Source organism: Mauremys mutica, chromosome 2, assembly GCF_020497125.1.
Source record: "Mauremys mutica isolate MM-2020 ecotype Southern chromosome 2, ASM2049712v1, whole genome shotgun sequence".
Lineage (NCBI taxonomy): Eukaryota > Metazoa > Chordata > Testudines > Geoemydidae > Mauremys > Mauremys mutica.
The window spans coordinates 19,830,486-19,851,574 of record NC_059073.1 but is presented as its reverse complement, the minus strand read 5'-3'; the positions used below and the strand labels follow the sequence as shown (position 1 = coordinate 19,851,574).

At 41.0% G+C, this 21,089-nt stretch overlaps 1 protein-coding gene across 1 annotated transcript in view; it reads left to right on the top strand.

Moving 5' to 3' along the window:
- The first annotated feature begins 315 nt into the window (after nucleotides 1-315).
- Nucleotides 316-21,089, top strand: part of EFR3A (EFR3 homolog A) — a 139,641-nt gene continuing 118,867 nt past the window's right edge. Inside the window, exons 1-2 of the mRNA XM_045006215.1 lie at nucleotides 316-409; nucleotides 13,072-13,124. The gene's annotated coding sequence lies outside the window, so the exon portion shown is untranslated. The remainder of the gene's footprint in view (nucleotides 410-13,071; nucleotides 13,125-21,089) is intronic.

The following is a 21,089-nucleotide window of genomic DNA, read 5'->3' as shown; positions in this document are numbered from 1 at the left end:
GCCGAGCGCGCCCCGCAGGGGCCGTTAGACGCAAAAGGGGACGGAGAGGAGGGGGCGACCGCTTGGCTCGGAAATGGGCGGGGACAGGGCCGGCGGCGGAGAATTCCGCGGATCCTTCGCACAGCATGCTGGGATTTGTAGCCCTGAGCTGCTCCCCCACCCGGCTTCCCCCAGTGACGCTCAGCTGCGGCAGGGCTGCCCCTGGCGTCGGACAGCCTCTGTGCCAGGGGTCGCGCCTCGCGGGGCAACTAGGAGACTGGGCCGCGACAGCGATCCCGGAAGGCGAGGCGCCCGCCCCCAAAAGAACTACAACTCCCACAGTGCTCCGCGCGCCAGCGTAGCGGCCGCCTTAATAGGGGGCGGGGTAACATGGCTGCGGCTAATCCGAGGAAGAGGAGTAGTGGCTGAGGTGAGTCTGCGAGGGGGATGAAGCACGGGGCGGAGGGTTGCGGGGGCCGGGCTGAGGCGAGAGGCGGTCGGGGTTGTGGCTCCGCACGAAGTGGGGGAGGGGGTGAATAGCGTGCGGGGAGCCACCCCCCCCGCTGCCTGTACCCTCATGCCTGACCCCCCCCCCCCGCCGCCTGTATCCTCATGCCTGACTATCCCCCCCGCCCCGCCGTACCCGAGCTCCTGGTGCACCGTGCTCTGCGCACCCTGGGTAGGGTGACCAGACAGCAAGTGTGAAAAATCGGGTTGGGGGTGAGGGGTAATAGGACCCCATATTAAAAAAAGCCCCAAATATCCGAGCTGTCCCTATGAAATCAGGACATCTGGTGACCCTAACCCTGGGGCACCCACCTGACCTTTGCTAAGTGCCCACAAACCGTGCGCGGCGCTCTGCGGGGTTGGGAAGTCACTTGGCGTGAAATCACATCGCAGAGCGCTCGAGGTGTCCCCAAACACCGGTGTGGGGCTGTGTTGCAAAGTTTGCCCTGGCTGCTAGCCATCCGCCCAAGTCTTGCTGTGGCTTCACCACGTCAGTGTCCACAGCGAGTGACCGACCCCCGGGCGCTGCAGTGGAAAGGGGCAGCAAACTGATCACGGAACAGCACCCAGATACTGTGTTGTGATGTTTACGCTTGCTTTACTAGTTGATCAAATAGGCCTGTGACACCGCTATGTCCTTTGGTACTGGAGTGTCTGGATGCAGGTCTGTGATCAGGAGGTTCTCTGCATTTCTGGGTTTTTTGAGTGATATCCTGATATGGTATAAATGTAGGTCTTGTGTGGTATTGACAAAACACCATGATACAAATATTGTAGCATGCTGTCAAGCTGTGAATGTTCAGTGAGTCCATTTAATGCTAACAAATGTCATTTGCTTGTCTGACACTCTTTATGATGATTGTGTCATGGCAACACATGACAATGAAGTGTGACAGTGCAGATCTGACCGGTGTAGTGTTAAATGAAAGTTACACAATTTTGTGACTATTAGTAATTATGTGATAGCTTTCCAACTATCTCTCTGGCGCTGATATATTATAGAGACTAAACTTGACCTTTGGGGGGAATTTGTTTATGGTCTGATGGACTGCAGTACAGAGAGTGTCTGTTGAAAGACTGTAAATAGCACTAAAATGTTTACATAAAATTACCACTGAGAAATTACAAATTTGGGGGATTAAAATACTGATTGTAGGGCCATTACACTGGGAGAACTTCACTAAGTGAGACTTTAAATTGCTTTTGAAGCACACTATTAAATCCTTCATAGGAGGAAAGGACACTCTAAAATCTGCCAAAATGAGTGAGTTGGCAGGTCTGTGATTGCTCATTCAGAAAAAAACAGTGTTAAAAGTGGGACCTGAAGATAATAAATTTGCAAATAAGATAGCATTTAGCAGCAGTGATTGATTTCTAGTTTCAAATAATACAAGATGTTAAACTTCCTTCCCCATTTTCTCCTCTGCTTTCTTTCTCTTACCCCTATCCTAGTGTGCATATGTCTGTGTGAGCATGTATATGTGTACCTGTATCAAAATTTGGAATTTCTTCTTTATAAGAGACATTAGAATTCTAGTAACATTGGCATTCCATTAGACTGTGCAATACTAAACCTGCAAAGAGTATGATTGACCTTCCATTTCAGGTCTAATAAAATTGAATCACTAAGAACATAAGAATAGCCATGCTGGGTCAGACCAATGGTCTATCTAGCAGAGTATCCTGTCTTCTGACAGTGGTAAGTGCCAGGTTCATTCAATGGAATGAATGGACAAAACAGGGTAATTGTGTGATCCCCTGTGGTCCAGTCCCAGCTTCTGGCAGTTAGAGGTTTAGGGACATCCAGAGCATTGGGTTGTGTCCCTGACCATCTTGGCTAATAGCCATTTGTCATAAGCAGATAGTTAAGGGTTAATGCTTCTTTTACCTGCAAAGGGTTAAGAAGTTCACCTAGCCTAGCTGACACCTGACCAGAGGAACCAATGGGGGAACAAGATGTTTCAAAAGAAAGGAGGGAAGTTTCCTTTGTTTAGAGTCAGTTTCAGCTGGAGTGAAAAAGATCAAGGAAGCAGCCTCTTATCAGAGTAGTAAGTTTTAGAAAGGAATAAATAGGTTTATGTTTATTTTCTTTTGTAACTTGTCTTTGTGCAATTAGGGGAGTAATCAAATTTGGGTATTCTTTTGTGTACTAAGGTTTTTGCCCAGGGGAACATCCTGTGTTTTAAATCTGTTGTCTGTGAGATCAGCTTGTATGCTGTCTCCCAGAGGTTTTTTTCTTTTACCTTTCTTTTCTTTAATTAAAAGCCTTCTTTTTAAGAACCTGATTGATTTTTTTCCCTGTTTTTGAGATCCAAGGGAATTGGATCTGGACTCACCAGGGAATTGGTGGAGGAGTCTCTCAAGGCTACCCAGGGAGGGGAAGGTTTTTGGGGGGAAGACAGTTTTCTCCAGGTAACTCATACATCTGGATGGTGGCAGCGAGACCAGATCTAAGCTGGTAGTTAAGCTTAGAGGTGTTCATGCAGGTCCCCACATCTGTACCCTAAAGTTCAGAGTGGGAGTGAGACCTATGACACCATCCTTGGACCTATCCCCCATGAACTCATCTAATTCCTTTTTTTTTTTTTTTAAACTCAGTTATAGATTTGGCCTTCACAACATCCCCTGGCAATGACTTCCCCAGGTGATCTGTGTGTTGTGTGAAGAAGTACTTCCTTATGTTTGTTTTGGACCCAGTGAAGTTAATAGGCAGCGAGTTTTTGTGTTGCATGAAGGGGTAAATAGCGCTTCTCTATTCACTTTCTCCACACCATTTTTCCCACTCAAATACAGACTTTGTTCCAAGGGTTGGGGAGTGGAGAAAATCCCCTTGGGGCAGAGATAAAATACCAAAGAATCTCACAATCAGTTATTTGTTTGTAGTGGGCTAACTATGAAGAAAACTTTCTAACTCTAGGACTAGTTTACCAAGGTAGGTCGTATAATCCCTGGCATTGGAGGTTTTTAAGAACAGGTTATATAAAGACTTGTTGGAGCTGCTATAGATGACCTCTTGAAGTTCCTTGCAGCCCTGAATTTCTGTGACTCTATGAAGGAAATTTGTTTACGTTCCTAACTGCAGTGAGTGCTAGTAGGTGCCCACAGTAGTAACACTGATGACTTTCAGATTCCCAGATGATTGATTGGTTGGTGTATCAGAGACCTGTTAAGGAAATAGACTGCCATTGTTCTGGCTCCATAAGCTTTAAAGGAAATGAAAATAAACTGTTTCATGAATTTTGTGCCATGTAACATCTGTATTTTGACATCACTAAAATGGCTAATGATAGAGAGTTTTAAATAAAAATGTCTATGAATGGGATTATCATAGTTTAGCATAGAAAGCAAAAGTTAGTAGATGACAGCTGTTCAAAGAATCTTAAGCAATTCCAGTAGTACATTTTGTTCCAAAATGTGTGGTTTCCCTCTAATCAATTTATATCATTTTTATGTGATTAAATATATATAAATGGTAATTTTATCAGTGCTTTCAGTTGATTTTATTTTAATATGGTGCTTCTCTACTATTTTATGCTAATAGCTAAATTCTGAGGTGGCACTTTCAGAGATGGGCCTTTCTGAGAGAAATGGAAACTGATGGCTGGCATACTGAGTAGCTTAGGAGCATCATATCAGGGTGAAATAAGATGATTGCCAGTACTTTGGCACTTTTAGGCTTCTTTTTTTGTGGATGAGCATGTTAGCTTTGTGACTGTCAACTACATGGGGAAAACTTTCCTTTTTACCGACTTGTTTCATACATTTTCTTGCCATGTTTTGTAATTATTGAAGATTTATTTAAAAATGGGCTTGTTCCTTTTCAATCAGTTTTCTTTTGAATTGATTCTGCAGCATATAAACGCTGAATTTGTGGTAGTTTCCATGGCAACAGTGTCATATTTGAACATATACATCAGTAGTACCTATTGAGGATCTCTGTCTGCTTTACAAAAAAATACATTTAGCGTCACAAATACCCCTGTGTGACACATTGTCTCAATATTGCAGATGGGGAACTTGAACAGAGGTGAAAGGCAAAATGTACAAGTGAACATTAATTTTGAATGCTTCAGTTCTTGGGTACCCAACCTGAGAGGCCTAGTGCCTGATTTTTCAGAGATACTGAACACTTATATCACAATTTTTATTTGGATTTAGGGGCTGTTCATCCCTTCTGAAAGAGAACCCTAGAAATCTCAAGTTGGGAAATCCAAAATTAGTGTCTCACAAGGCTTGTGAAAGAGCTGTTAATAAAAATACAGATCTCCTGCCTCCCATTCCTGTACCCCAATCACAATACTATATTTCCTCCCACAGACTCAGGATTGTGACTTTGTTGTGGGATCAAATAGACTAGTTGGTTAAGGACAGGAAAAGAAGGAAGGAAGTATTACTATTCCTCCCGACCATCACACACATTTCAAATTGACATAGTAACTTCTAGCTGGCTGATTGGAGGCTGAGCCTAGAGCTATAATTACTGGGCATTGCACTGATTGATTTACTTCAACCCAAAGGCTGTAGTAATTCTCCTGGAATGCATGGCAACAGGAAGGGAGATTGAATTTGGAATTGTGGAATATGGTATGTGACATTTTTAGCTTGTAAGAGCCCACCATGCACTAACCTGCTGCAGAGCTCTTTTGGTCTTCCAGGGCATGCTGATCAAAAGACTTCGCACTGTAACAAAGTCAGTGTTTGTGACTTTCTAGAGTTTGTGTAGCAGCTATTTTCAGGTGGATGGGGTCTGCCAGCACAGATGATAATATTCATTGATTGGAATATTAAATTATATATGTTTTTCACTAGGCATAATGAAAAAGTCTATACAAATAAATGGTATTATGGATTTATATCAAATTTGGTGTGGTTAAAAGTTAAAGAATGGTTTTTCTAACTGCCTGTCATTCAAATTAAGCCTGGGATCTGAAAGTAAAGCTGTGCTTTTTCAATCCCACATACCAATTTTAGTCACTTGTCAGAATAGAGCAGCATTCTGACAGAGCCATAGCTCTAAGGATATGTCTACACAGCAACTAGACAACCACGGCTGGCTTGTGCCAGCCAACTCAGACTCGCGCCAGCTGACCGAGGCTACCGCTGTGTGTCTGTTTCACTGCTGTGTAGATGGATGAGCTGGGGCCTGGGATCTAGGACCCTGCAAGGTGGGGAGTCCCAGAGCTTGGGCTTCAGCCTGAGCCTGGAAGTTTACAGAGAAATGTTTACTGAGCCCCGCTAGCCTGAGTCAGTTGGCATGGGCCAGCCGCGAGGTGTGGGTTTTTTGGTGGGTTTGCTGTATAGACATATCCTAAAGCTCTTTGCTTAAAACTGAAAGCATGTACCCCTTCCACATCATAATCATCAAACATGCATAGTCTACTGAGGACTGTTATGTTAGCTAGAGTGAATAGGTTGATGGTATCATGCGTAAGAATGACAATCTGGGTAAGACTAATGGTCCATCTAGCCCAGTATCCTGTCTTTTGGCAAATACTGGTGCCAGGTGCTTCAGAGGGAATAGACAGAACAGGGTAGTTATTGTGTGGTCCAGTTCCAGCTTCTGGCAGTCAGAGACTTAGGGACACCCAGAATGTGGTCCCTGACCATGTTGTCTAATAACTATTGATGGACCTATATTCAGGGAACATATGTAATTATTTTTGTAAATCTAGTTATACTTTTGGCCTTCACAACGTCCCCTGACAAAGAGTTCCACAGGTTGACTGTGTACTGTGTGAAGAAGTACGTCCTTATGTTTGTGATAAATCTGCTGCCTATTAATTTCATTGGGTGACCCCTGGTTCTTGTGTTATGTGACAGGGTAAATAATACTTATTCATTTTGTCCACACCATTCATGATTTTATAGACCTCTAGCATATCACCCCTTAATTGTCTCTTTTCCAAGATGAACAGTCTCAGGCTTTTTAATCTCTCCTCATGTGGAAGCTGTTCCATACCCTTAGTCATTTTTGTTGCCCTTCTCTGTACCTTTTCCATTTCTAATGCATTTTTTTTTGAGTTGGAGTGACCAGAATTGCATGCACTATTCAAGTGTGGGTATACCATGGGTATATATAGTGCCATTATGATATTTTCAGTATTATTATCTATCCCAGGATCGGCAACCGGTGGCTCGCGGCTCGCCAGGGTAAGCACCCTGGCGGGCCGGCCCAGTTTGTTTATCTGCCGCATCGGCAAGTTCGGCCGATCGCGGCTCCCACTGGCCGTGGTTCGCGGTCCCAGGCCAATGCGGGAGGCAGGAAGCCGTGGCCAGAACATCCCTCGGCTCGCGCCGCTTCCTGCCTCCCGCATTGGCCTGGGACCGCGAACCGCGGCCAGTGGGAGCCGCGATCGGCCGAACTTGCCGACGCGGCAGATAAACAAACCGGGCCGGCCCGCCAGGGTGCTTATCCTGGCGAGCCGCGAGCCACCGGTTGCCGACCCCTGGTCTATCCCTTTCCTAATGGTTCCTGACTTTGTTAGCTTTTTTGACTGCTGCTGCAAGTTGAGCAGATGTTTAGAGAGAACTATCCACAATGACTCCAAGATCTCTTTCTTGAGTAGTAACAGCTAATTTAGACTCCATCATTTTATATGTATAGTTGGGATTATGTTTTCCAATGTGCATTACTTTGCACTTAGCAACATTGCATTTCATCTGCCATTTTGTTGCCCAGTCACTCAGTTTTGGGAGATCCTTTTCTAATTCTTCCCAGTCAGCTTTGGAATTAACGATATTAAATCATTTTGTATCATATGCAAACTTAGCCACCTCACTGTTTACCCCTTTTTCCAGATCATTTATGATTATGATGAATAGCACTGGTCCCAGTACAGATCCTTGGAGGACCCGGTTATTTACCTAACTCCACTGTGAAAACTGACCTTTTATTCCTACCTTTATTTCCTATCTTTTAACCAGCTACTGATCCATGAAAGGACCTTCCCTCTTATTCCATTATTTCTTATTTTGCTTAAGAGCCTTTTTTGAGGGACCTTGTGAAGGCTTTCTGAAAGTTCAAGTACACTATAGTGACTGGATCACCTTTGTCCACATGCTTGTGGACAATCTCCAAGAATTCTAGTAGATTAGTGAGGCATGATTTCCCTTCACAAAACCGGGGTTAACTCTTCCTCAACATATCCATTTGATGTGTGTGTCTGATAATTCTGTTCTTTACTATATTTTCAACCAGTTTGCCTGATACAGAAGATAGGCTTACTGGCCTGTAATTGGAAGTATAGTCTCATTAGTGTCTTTTAAAAATCATGTTACATTAGCTATCTTCCAGTCATCTGATACAGATGCTGATTTAAGCAATAAGTTACACACCACATTTAGTAGTTGTGCACTTTCATATTTGAGTTCCTTCAGAACTCTTAGGGGAATACCATCTGGTCCTGGTGACTTACTGCTGTTTAATTTATCAATTTATTCCAAAACCACCTCTATTGACTTCTCAGTATGGCACAGTTCTTCAGATTTGTGACTAGGCATTGTGTAGGAAAGTTTCCCGTTCTAGCTCAATCCTGAGGATCTAGAGATCTCTGTGGTGGCCCAGTTGGCGGTGCCAGGTAGGGCCAGGATGTGTACCTGTTCATGCATCAGTGGGGAATTTGAGAGCATGGTGTGCTAGAGTGGTTTTTGTCCAATTTGACCACATGACTGAAGAGCATACAATGCTGCTTTTGAATATAATGAGCGATTGAAAGAAAGCATCTCTCAGCAAGATTATAATGTTTTGCATAAAGTCAAACCACTTTATGTTCAGGATTCAGTGTTGACAACGCATATGGAAAGCCTCTAGCCACTCAAAATCTGCCTATAGAGTCCAGGTTTGTAATCCATACATCAGTAGAGGTAGACAGGTTTGAGTGATCCAGAACTTTGTCTCAGCTTGAAGATGTTTTTGCATCTGTAAGTGAGATGTGAACTTCATGCAGGAAGTGACAAGATGTCTTTGTCAGCGAATGTCTGGTTTGTTTTGACCATCTGAACTTTGCTTTCAGCCTGGGTAGATGACAGTTTTGAACCACATCTTCACCAGGTATTGTGGTGGCCCAGCTCCAAGGTTCTGGACCTTGGTCTTTTGGCATGTGACGTTCAACCCCATAGGGTGGGTAGCCTCCTGGAAACCTTGGAGGGTGGGACTGAGATTCTCTGACTTCTCCCCAAGCAAGGCTACTTCATCAGTGTAGTGTTGGTTGGTGAACTTTTCTTAACTAATGTTGATTCTGATATGAGGAGCATTAAGTATGTCAAGATATCGACTGGATATTAGGAAAGTGCCAGAGTGAGAGTGCATCTCTGTTGCACACCCAAAGTTGTGAAGAAATCCAGCGAAAGCTGTTAACCGGCATGACTTTTCACACAAGTACTGGCATGAAGACCATGCACCAGATTTATCAGAATATCTGGGGCACCAGCTTCTTTTAGTGAGAGTGAAAGTGCTAACCTGTTGACTCAATCAAAAGCCGCCTTGATGTCAATATATGCCATGTGAAGTGGGAGGTTAAATTCTTGGTACAGATCAGCCAGAGGGTAAAGACAGTGTCCATTGTTGACCTCTGTCAAGGAGCTTCTGCATCCTACCAAGCAGGGGTGGGGGGAAGAGAAGGGGAGAAGAGGGTAAGTGGAGGGTTCCCAGGTGTCTGGTTTTTGACTCGAACACTCAGTTGAAAAGGGACCCTGGCGGCTCCGGTTGGCACTGCTGACTGGGCCATTAAAAGTCCGGTCGGTGGTGCACTGGGGGCCCAGGGCTAAGGCAGGCTCCCTGCCTGCCCTAGCTCTGCGCAGCGCCTGGAAGCGGCCATCAGGTCCTTGCGGCTCCATGGCGCATGGGCGCCCAGGGGGCTCTGTGTCCTGCCCCCTCCCCGAGTGCCAGCTCCGCAGCTCCCATTGGCTGGGAACTGCAACCAGTGGGAGCTGCGGGGGAGGTGCGTGAGGGTAGTGTGTGTGGAGCCTCCCTGGCTGCCCACACACCTAGGGACTGCAATGACTTGGCAGCTGCTTCCTGGGAGCTGCGGTAAGTGCTTCCAGGACCCCCCCAACACCCTGCCCCAGCCTGGAGTCCCCTCCCACACCCAAACTCCCTTCTGGAGCCTGCACCCCAAACCCCTCATCTCCATAGAATCACAGAATATCAGGGTTGGAAGGGACTTCAGGAGGTCATCTAGTCCAACCCCCTGCTCAAAGCAGGACCAACCCCAACTAAATCATCCCAGCCAGGGCTTTGTCAAATCTAACCTTAAAAACCTCTAAGATTCCAGCACCTCCCTAGGTAACACATTCCAGTGCTTCATCACCCTCCTAGTGAAAACGTTTTTCCTAATATCCAACCTAAACCTCCCCCACTGCAACTTGAGACCATTACTCCTCGTTCTATCATCTGGTACCACTGAGAACAGTCGAGATCCATCCTCTTGGGAACCCCCTTTCAGGTAGTTGAAAGCAGCTATCAGATCCCCCCTCATTCTTCTCTTCTGCAGACTAAACAATCCCAGTTCCCTCAGCCTCTCCTCATAAGTTATGTGCTCCAGCCCCCTAATCATTTTTGTTGCCCTCCGCTGGACTCTCTCCAATTTATCCACATCCTTCTTGTAGTGTGGGGCCCCAAACTAGACACAGTACTCCTGATGAGGCCTAACCATTGTTGAATAGAGAGGAATGATCACGTCCCTCGATCTGCTGGCAAAATGGCCGTACTTATACAGCCCCAAATGCCATTAGCCTTCTTGGCAACAAGGGCACACTGACTCATATCCAGCTTCTCATCCACTGTAACCCCTAGGTCCTTTTCTGCAGAACTGCTGCCCAGCCATTCAGTCCCTAGTCTTTAGCAGTGCTTGGGATTCTTCCATCCTATGTGCAGGACTCTGCACTTGTCCTTGTTGAACCTCATCAGATTTCTTTTGGCCCAATCTTCCAATTTGTCTAGGGTCCTCTGTATCCTATCCCTACCCTCCAGCGGATCTACCACTCCTCCCAGTTTAGTGTCATCTGCAGACTTGCCGAGTGTGCAGTCCATGCCATCTCCGGATCGTCAATTAAGATTTTGAACAAAACTGGCCCCAGGATCGACCCTTTCGGTCACTCCACGTGATACTGGTTGCCAACTAGACATTGAGCTATTGATCACTACCTGTTGAGCCTGATGATCTAGCCTGCTTTCTATCCACTGTATAGTCCATTCATCCAGCCCATACTACTTCAACTTGCTGGCAAGAATACTGTGGGAGACCGTATCAAAAGCTTTGCTAAAATCAAGGTATAACACGTCCACTGCTTTCTCCTCATCCACAGACCCGGTTATCTCCTCATAGAAGGCAATTAGGTTAGTCAGGTATGACTTGCCCTTGGTGAATTCATGCTGACTGTTCCTGATCACTTTCCTCTCCTCTAAGAACTTCAGAATTGATTCCTTGATGACCTGCTCCTTGATGTTTTTTCCAGAGAGTGAGGAGAGTCTGACTGTCTTGTAGTTCCCCAGATCCTCCTCCTTCCCTTTTTTAAAGATGGGTACTACATTAGCCTTTTTCCCATCAACCGGGACCTCCCCCAATTGCCATGAGTTTTCAGAGATAATGGCCAATGGCTCTGCAATCATATCTGCTAACTCCTTTAGCACTCTCAGATGCAGCGCATCCGGTTCCATGGACTTGTGCTCGTCCAGCTTTCCTAAATAGTCCTGAACCACTTCTTTCTCCACAGAGGGCTGGTCACCTCCTCCTCATGCTGTGCTGCCCAGTGCAGCAGTCTGGGAGCTGACCTTGTTCGGGAAGACAGAGGCAAAAAAATCATTGAGTACATTAGCTTTTTCCACATCCTCTGGCACTAGGTTGCTTCCCTCATTCAGTAAGGGGCCCACACTTTCCCCTTGTTGCTAACATACCAGCCCCATCCCAGAGCCTGCACCCCTAGCCAGAGCCGTCACCCCCCTGCATCCCAACCCTGTGCCCCAGCCCAGAGCCCTCTCCTCCACCCCAAACCCCTTATCCCCAGTCCCACCCCAGATCCCTCACCCCCAGCTGGAGTCCCCCCCCAGCGCAGAGCCCTCTCCCACACCCTGAACCCCTTATTTCTGGCCCTACCCAGAGCCTGAACCCCCAGCCCAGAGCCCTCTCCCGCACCTCAATCTGCTGCCCCAGCCCGATGAGAGTGAGTGAGGGTAGGGAAGAGAAAACGATGGGGGGTAGGGGGAAATGGAGCAAGTGGGGGCAGGGGGCAGGGCCTCAGAGAAGGGACAGGGCAGGGTGTTTGGTTTTGTGCAGTTAGAAAGCTGGCAACTCTAGTGCCATAGCATGAAGAGACTGAGGAAGGGGAAGGTATGGAGCACGCAGCCAGTCATCACAGAGAAAGTCCAGTCACTGTCTCTGGCTGGTTCCTCCTTGCAGCTTTCCTATCCCTGTGGACTTCGGAGAAATGCCACACCCCTCACACCAAGGTGACTCCTCAGATTTCCACTGCCAGTTCTAAAGCATGGGGGTGCTAAAACTTCTCAAAGAAAAGGTTGTAAGAATATTTTTATGTGGGCAAAATGTCTTTCCTAAGCTTGTTCTCAGAAACAGTTAAACTGTTTTAGCACAAAATTTCCTAAAAATTCAGCATTAGGCACACACCTGGTATGAAAAACTTCAGCCTGAACAATTGAGGTTTGTTAAATTTATAAGCTTTCAAAAATAGGGTCTTATAATAGGACGTGTCAGGCCATAATTATATTTGTCTCTACCTTCTACCTATAATGTTTCACTGGCAAAGTGTATCATGTCCCCATTCATTGTGGTTGTCAAAAATTCAACACTCAAACATCAGGCTCTTTTAATTAAAACCTTGTTAAGGCTGCTCAATTATGTGTACTACAAATGCATCCTTAATGAAGCCAGAAAATATCTGTTCTCTGTAATCCCCGAATCAAATTTTCAACCAACAGTCATTAATTTATCTTTATTATACAAACATGCACCACCCACAATACACATGCTTTCTCTTTCCACAAAAAATAAAAATAAAAGCTGTAACTTTGTCCTTGTGGAGAGGCATACTTTTCAGACAAGGTAGATTGATTAAAATCACTAAACCTTGATTTAAATAATTGATTTTAATCATATTTTTTATTTTACTCTTTAGTTATTATCTTTGAGAGGTTCATTCTTGTTGGTTGTTATAACCATTAAAATGTTGATTTGCAACTAATTGTAGTTTTATTAAATTTGATACTACTTTTTGCTAATCAGAGGATACCGTATCTCTACATCTAAACAATAATATAACTCAACGTTCATGTAGTCAGATTACTAATTTTTGTTTTTATGATGTTAGAAAATGATGAATTATGTATTATTATTAGATAGTTTTTTACTTGTGAATTGTCAAGCTGCAATTGGATGGAAATTGGAATTCAAACAAACACAAAAATGGCTTTGTAAAAAAAAAAATTGTTAGTTACATAAAACTGCCTTCTATCTGCTGTATACATAAGGAAAAAAGTGTATCAAAGCATGTTTTGCATTTGAAATTAATGTATTAAACCAATGTACATTATGTCTTGACTTCTACTCAGATTATATTTTTATTTTCTTATAGCTTATTCCATCTTGCAAAACTGAAGACAGATTCCTGGCTAACAATGCCTGATAGTAAGTATTACAACCTTTAGTTACCTTGAAAAAGCATTTAAGGATATCATGTTGTGTATTAAATATTGCTTAATTGGAGTAGGGGGAACCCAAGTGAAATAAGGGAACTAATAATGCAGGTATTATCTTTTTAGTTTAAAATGGAATTTGATTTGCTCAAGACCATGTGATTGGCCATACATTGATGTACCAATACATATCTGTTATTGAGAACGTCGTAAAAATGAAATCTCCTATATAAAGTTGGCGACTTCTTGTTAACTGCTCAGTGATCATAAAATCTTCAGAGTTGTAAAATTGTTGTTCATAAAATTATGGTGAATTTAGTATGTGACTTAAAGTATGTTATTTTGGAAAGTATGTGATGAGGCAAAACAAAGTTACAAAAGAAGCCTGTGGTACTCCAGTGCAATCCTACCCACAAAGTATTTTAAAATAGCCACACAAAAAAAAAAAGAAAAAGTAGTTTTTTATAATAAGTGAATTTCTTTCATATTGACTAAGTGAGAGTCTTCAACAACAAAAATCAGGATTGTTGGAAATATAGATATACTGTTTTGAATATGGATTTTACAAATGTCTGGATTGATCTAGAAACATTAACATATTTTGATTCAGGGATTTCTGAGATGACAAGTGACCTAAACCACAAATTATCTGCTATGTTAAGTGCTAAATCTGTTTGGGTATTTTGCTCTTTAGTTACTACTTGCTACTTACTGTAAAATATTTTTGAGGTATTTTGTTGTATTACAGTGTCACATCTTTTTTTGTAAATTGCTGTTCTATAGCTGAAGCTGCATTTGGATGTTTGTTGCTGTTTGGGCCCTCATGATTATGAAATACTTTTCTATAAATATTTTTGCATTATTTTTTTTCTGCATCATGGAATAAAGAAATGGAACAATCTCCTTCATTTAAATGTAGGGAGAGCTCTTGTAAAGAGAACATGTTATGTAGAATGCAGAGCAGGTGATGTATGTCAACAATGTTAATAGATTGCATGTTGCCAAAATGGATATTCAATTATAGTTGAATTCACTTTTGAGGTTGCTGGCATAGGGTGTTCTTATTTTTTTTTTTAATAGAGAATGCTTCAGTGAAGATGTCAAGAGAAATAGCCTACTAGAAGAAATTTAAATTTAATTTTTTCTCTATCTTTATCAGAAATATTTCCCCCAAGTCTGGCAACCTGAGTGGTGGTCATGGCATAATAGAAATGCTATTTCTTTTTTGACACTTGGATTATTGAGTCAGAACACGAGGGTTGAGAGAGAGTGTGTGATTTGGGTTTTAGGAGAGAATGGGATGAGGTAGAGAGAAATTGGGAGTAGAGGAGGGTTTTATTTTATATTGAAGGGGAGTTAACAATTTAATTACTAAATTTTATTTTATATTAGGTTTGAAATAGTGAGCATTTGTACTGAATTCCTAAAAGTATATTTAAGAAAGTAGAATTGTTCAGCTAAATGGGTGTGTGGTTTGTAATGAACTGTTAAGATTAATAGCACTAATTCTCTTGATGGTCCTTTATGACTAAAACTGGAATGCATATGCTTGTCTGTGATTAGGTAGCTCTTCAGCATACCTTTCTTTTCTAGTAGTACATAGACAATAGAAACAAGACTTGGCCATTAAGATCAAAAAATGGGAAGGAAGCTTGTAGCTTCTTTAAGCAGTGCAAAAGAATGGTGATTCATGGGGAAGACAAGTGAGGAAGACGACCTGTATAGTGAATGTGTCAAAGTTGCTGATGTTGAATTTCGGCCTGCTCCCTTTGAATAATAAATCAATAGATTAGATATATAGAGAATTGATCACACAAGAGGTATATGGGTGCTTAATCAAGAGCAAAGGTTTTTAAACTTCTAGGGCAGTACTTCTGAAAAACGGTGAAACATCTTTCTGTATTTAAGCAGTGATGCTTGATGCTATATTTATAGCCCCTCAGATCTTTTTATAATTGTCAGGGATTTTTTTGACCAACTAAACTTATCCTTTCTACCCCCGCACCCATCCCCGGGGGGAAAAAAATTCCTCTTCGGACCAGCCATATGTGTTTCATATCTGTCTTTATCAAATGGTTGCTTGGTGTAAATTAAGAGATTCTGACTTGTGGATGACTTTAGAGTTGCAGGGGTAGCTCTTGCACAGAACCAGACGGCAAAGAAATCTGGAGATAGGAGCAGTGGGATATTCAGAACTAATGTACAGGAAATAAATAGCAAAAACTAAAATTTGTACAATATGTAACCAAGTGATGTGGGCTGGGGAGAGAATGTAACCTGACAGCTACACCTGTAATATTAGTACATTTGAACAAGGAGCCAAGGTAAATATACTGTCTTAATTTTTTTATGTAATAAATTATTTCTAATTGGAAAGGAATGGGATCAGATTGTAAAGAATATAGGATATTAGGTATGAACAGATGAGTTTGAAGATGGGTTTTTGCAAGCCTTTGAACAAGCTTGCTAAAGGTTGTTGTACTCACCTTTCCCTACCCTCTGACATAGGATAACACCAGTGTCTCCTTAAAAAAAACACCTGACACCACCGTTTCACACTCTCCCACCCTTTAAGTTGTATACTGGGGATGTGTCTTGATTCATCTTACTTTACATTTTGCATACTATATTATCATTCTTATGTGCTTGTAGTATTCGTTACCAGCTTATTGGGAGAGATAACTCAAGCTTTTTACTCTCTAAAGCTGAGTCCTCCCTGCATTACTAGCTTGAGCTTCAGCAGCACTCAGTCTTCAATCCATCCTTCCCGATGAGCTACCTTGAGCTTAAAGCTCCAGTTATCTCATGCTAGAAATTTCTGGGTGCAGTGCACTCAATATCCTGCGAGATTTATGCTGTGGAAAAAAAAAACCCTCTGAGTTGGAACTTAGCTTCTTTGTTGGTGTCACACAGGATTCCTACTAACCAACTCTCATACTAACCAACTGTTATGAAGTAGTATGTTGCTATGAAATCTTAAATTATTTCCATCCTTCAGATGGCCATCTGTTAAAGCCTCCTCATACACATTCAGCTTCAATTCCGGCCCTATAGGTGCATTGCTCTGACTAGCCTCGTATGGCTCAAAATAGAGAAGTCCCATAGGAGTCCCCCAAGAACAGAGCTCCACTACAGCCTACTTCTCTCAATGTTACAACTTTGTTCAGACTGTCATACTCAGCTGCAAAACATTGACTTCAACCTCATAGTTGTTCATGTGCAAATAACACATTGCCACTAGACAGGTCTGTAGTCATCTATCTGATTTTGAAATTCACATTGTGTATTTGAGTACATGTAATTGTGAGAAATTGGATGTGCATTTTGACTGGTAATATGTTGGAGCATAGATGAATTTATTTGAGTGAGTTTAAAACAGTTTTTAATTATTTAAATCAAGTGGGAAACCTTGATTTAAAAATTGATTTTAATCTTGTTTTGTGTTTGTACTTTTTAGTTATTTTCCAAAGAGAGGTTCATTCTCATGTTCATTTGTAACCAAATATAGTCCTCACACTAAATTTGGTACTACTTTTTGCTAACCAGGAGGATACACTATCTATGCACACTTATGCAAGTAATTGTATAGTGTGAACATTCAGATGCTTAATTTTTACATGTTTATTATGCTTAAAATGGTGAATGACTGCTTTATTTACTAGAAAATTTTTTACTCTGGACTTGTCAAGCTGCATTTGCATGGGAATTGGAATTCAATTAAAAGTACAAAAACAACATTTTAAAATTGTTAGATAAAGAAAGCTACCTTATGTGCTGTATACATAAACATTTTTCTTAATAAAACATGTTTTGCATTTAAAACTTTGATTTATTAAGCAAAGGAAGTAGTATCTGTAGTTAGTGAATTGATGGATTGTTTCTGGTCACCATGGACCAGATTTTTGCGGATATTTAGGTGCCTTAAAATGCAGATAGCTGCCTAATGGGATTTTCAAGATTTCTTAAGCAGGGTAGATACCTAACTCCTATTGAAACAAAATGAATTGACATTCAGTGGGAGTTAGGCATCTAGCCTGCTTAGGTGCCTCGTGGGATTTCCTAAAGCATCAATCACACATGTAAAATGCCATTGAAAATCTGGCCCCATGTCCTTCAGATTGTTAGGGTTAGTAGATCTCATCGTTTCCCACCTGTTTTCATTAATAGATTGGAATAAGAAAACAAACTTTCCTGCTTTTTCAATTCCCAGTTGTTTTTTTAACTTTGAATGAGCTCATCCAAATGAAGAGAAGAGCCTTTCTGCACCTGCTGGCTAAACCATTGCCAAAAGTAATTTAATGGAAGAGCTTTTCTGCCCAACAGAAATTGAAAGCCCTTAAATTTGGGGATAAAATTGCTCCATTGTAAAGACTGAAAACAATATAGATGCTTGCTTAATACAGTATATGATGTGATATATTTATAAAGTTTGAGTGGACCTCATAAATTAGAGATGTTTTCTTCTTGATGCTTTTTTAGTTATATAAAGAAATGTCCATAATTCATTCAGATTTTAGGTTGAGCTCATCGATGCAGCATATTTATATTTATTTAAATTGTAATAGATTATAAATTTAGGTCTTAACCAACTTTAAATTTACTTTTAAGCACAATTAAAAAAAATTACATAAAAATCTGATATTTGTGATTTAAATACAAAAAATCAGTTTATCCATCCTGGTTGGAGTGAGAAGTGTGTTCATTGTGGAGCTGAGGAATCTGAGCTGTGTGCTTGGGTGGCCAGGCATATGACTTGAGATTGATGTAGATGTGAATGTTGTCTTAACTGGTGATTTTCTAGATTTTTAGTGATTCAATTGATTGGAATACAATTAAGCAATATTAACTGTAAATTCATACCTTTTTGTGAGGGAATGTTTATAATGCCTTTTGTGGTTAACTAGTAAGAATTCTCAACAATGATTGGCAGGCCCATTGTGTGTCACTGGAGTATGCAAGGTAATAAGCAAACATAAAGAAAACCAAGATAATGCATAAAATGTCAGTCATTTTATTTTTACAAATGTAGCTGGCTATAGTATTAATTAGAATAATAATTACAGTAGTGATGTTTTAATAATAGGAAACAGTACTATAATGTTCTGTTTAAATTGTTTAGTTGGAAAGAGACCACTCATCATTAGAATTATCAGGTATAGTATTCATTATGTGAGAATTAGCAAGGCTTAATGTAAAACAAGCCCAACTTTAGAATACTCAGATTGTTTGTTTACTCATTGTTACAGAAGTATTCCAAAGTCTTTGGATTAGTTTTCCTCAATTATTTCTATTTTAGAATTTCATTCCTACTTCTCAAATCTGATGTCTGTTTCTGCCATTCTGTAATGACTACTTTTTATCTTCAGCCAAAGGATATGCTGAAGTTGTTTTTTTTTTAGTTTGTTTAAAGTGAAGTCTGTTTTATAGCAAGTGGATTGAATGGAATGAAGGAGTTCTCTTCCTTGAGATTACAAATTACACTTGTTTAAAAAATAGTATTGTATGCTGTCCGGGATTTATGTCTGTTTTCACTTGGGTCTTCCAATCATTCCAAACTCCAAGTAAATAGTGAGAGATTACAAGGGAGAGATTGTTTTCAAAGTCTGTTACAGACTACCGAGTCAATACCTATTGCACCAGATGCTGAAAACTTCAAATACTGTACAAACTCTTGTCTTTCCTCTGTTCTCCTTAATATTCTGTTTTTTATTTATGGCAAAACTTTTCAGCCTAATATTGTTTTGAATGTTAAAAAATATTATGGTAAGTTATGACCAACTGAACAATGAGTTTACCAACTTTCTTTTAATATTACTAGCAGAAATTGTACAGAATACATTGCTATCACAGATTTTTAAAGTTGCCTTTATAGTTCAGTGCCACTTTTTTCCCCCCCCACTTGGGAGTGTATGTGGGGGAAATAGTTCCATGAAGGTGTTGAAACATCAGGAAATATGAGATTATATACATTTTTTTTAAAGAAATGGTTTATCCTTAATATTTTAACTTATAACTGTATTCTTAGTTTTTACATGATATATGGAAGTACAAATTATGACATGAATCCCACATTCTGTCTTGCTACAAAGATGCTAAATTTACTGGCAGAGTTACTTGAGAAGATTAGTGGTCATTTCTAAAAAATCTCTTTTGTATTTCAAAGGGTTGTTTGTGGGTACAATAGGGACACAGTCAAGTCTACAAGTAGTAATAAATATCTATGCCAGTTAGCATGTAAGTGGTACACAACTAAATTTGTTTTGTATTTAAATATCTGCAAAACTGCAGTGGAAATAAAATATTTCAGTGGGCTTATTTGTAATTTGTGGTCCTGGGAATTCTACTGTTGCAGATTTTGTCCAAGAATGATGGATAGTATTGTATCTACTAGAATAATTTTGCTCAATTTGGGCTTGTTTATAACTATATTTCTCCACATTGTAAAAGAGAACTAATAGTTTGTAATTCTTTAAGAAGCAAGGGAAATAGAATATTTTGGAAAGAGTAGAAGATAGACATTTCCTTGAAAGAGCCAACAAGAATATTAGATTTGAAAAACTTCCATTCACATTAATTTATTATGATTTTAAACTCCTATTGAACTCCAGTATGGACAAAGAGGAAATACCTGATACTGAGCGGGAACCCAATTTGATTGTATTTGCTTTGACTTTGCAATCACATTAGTCCATAAATAAATGAAAGCAGCATTCCCAGTGAAAAAGGAACTAAGTTTTTAAAAAAAAACATTTCTCCTATGGAATAGTTATAAGTGACCACCGTAATAGACGATGTTTTCCTATAACCTTATATATTTTTAAATGTTTGTCATTTTGTATTCTGTGTTGTATTGTTGAAACCCTCACTGTATCTTGCATAGCCAAGATAAAGGCTTAAATACAGTACTTGGTAACAGTGTTTAACAAAAAAGAAAGATGTTGTAGAAGGAGAGGGTTGTGTTGGAGAGAGAAGGCTGTGCAGCAGTCAGGATTCTGAGATGGTGAAGGAATCAGTGTTTCTAAGTGCCATGGAAAGCCTTTCAACTTCATTCCACTGGATGATGAGGCAGGAACAGGAAGAGGTCTGCTTGGACCTAATTTTAAAGCCCAACCCAAGCTCAAGAGTGAGTCATTTTCATATCTGACCCAAACCTGAAGCTTGTAGGTGGGTTGCAAGGGTCTAGCCTCTGGCCAGGATTCTTTTCTTTGCCTCTCACTTCAGACTCCCTATTTGCATAAAGCCCATCTGCCTATTACAGCCTCCTTCCCCATGCACATACCTTCTTTACCCTAGGCCCAACACCCCATTGTTTCCCGGTTCCCTTGCATTCCCATTCTTTCTGTCTCTGAACTTCTTCCTCGTTGCCTTCAACAACAGAAAGCAGCACCATGGGGAAAACTGGAGCTCAGTTTCTCTGCACTCTTGCCTCAGCTACTCCAGTGCACAGTGAAGCCTAGGCAGCCATGTCTTGATGCCCAAGGTAGTATGTAGCCACAGAAACTTTAAGGAGCAGTGACAATTGGGGCCAAAATTATTTATTAAGGAGAATTCTTGAGTCCAGTCTTCACTCATCAGACCAGTAGAATGGTAGCATGTCAGTTAGCTGCAGAGGAAGGGTGGTGATTGGTGGTTGTTTCTGAAGGCAAGTTCCCCAGTTATGAGTGTCCTCACCTGGCCGCCTCTATAGTCTAAGTACAAAATTCAATTCAGCCATAACTATGGAGTTGCGACCAGTGCTTCAGTTGCCAGATAAGCTATGAACCCGTTTTTCATTTTGCATATTATATTGATGAATACGCTGATCAGATTGTAAATAAAAGCCATTCTTTAAGAGTTCCTTTCAAATAAAAATTTGAGTTAATCAGTGGAAAAAATATATTAATACAAGGGTTTTGTTCAAAGTGCATATACATCTCACTTATGTAGAGAATCTTCAGATTAATTACTTGTGTAAAAT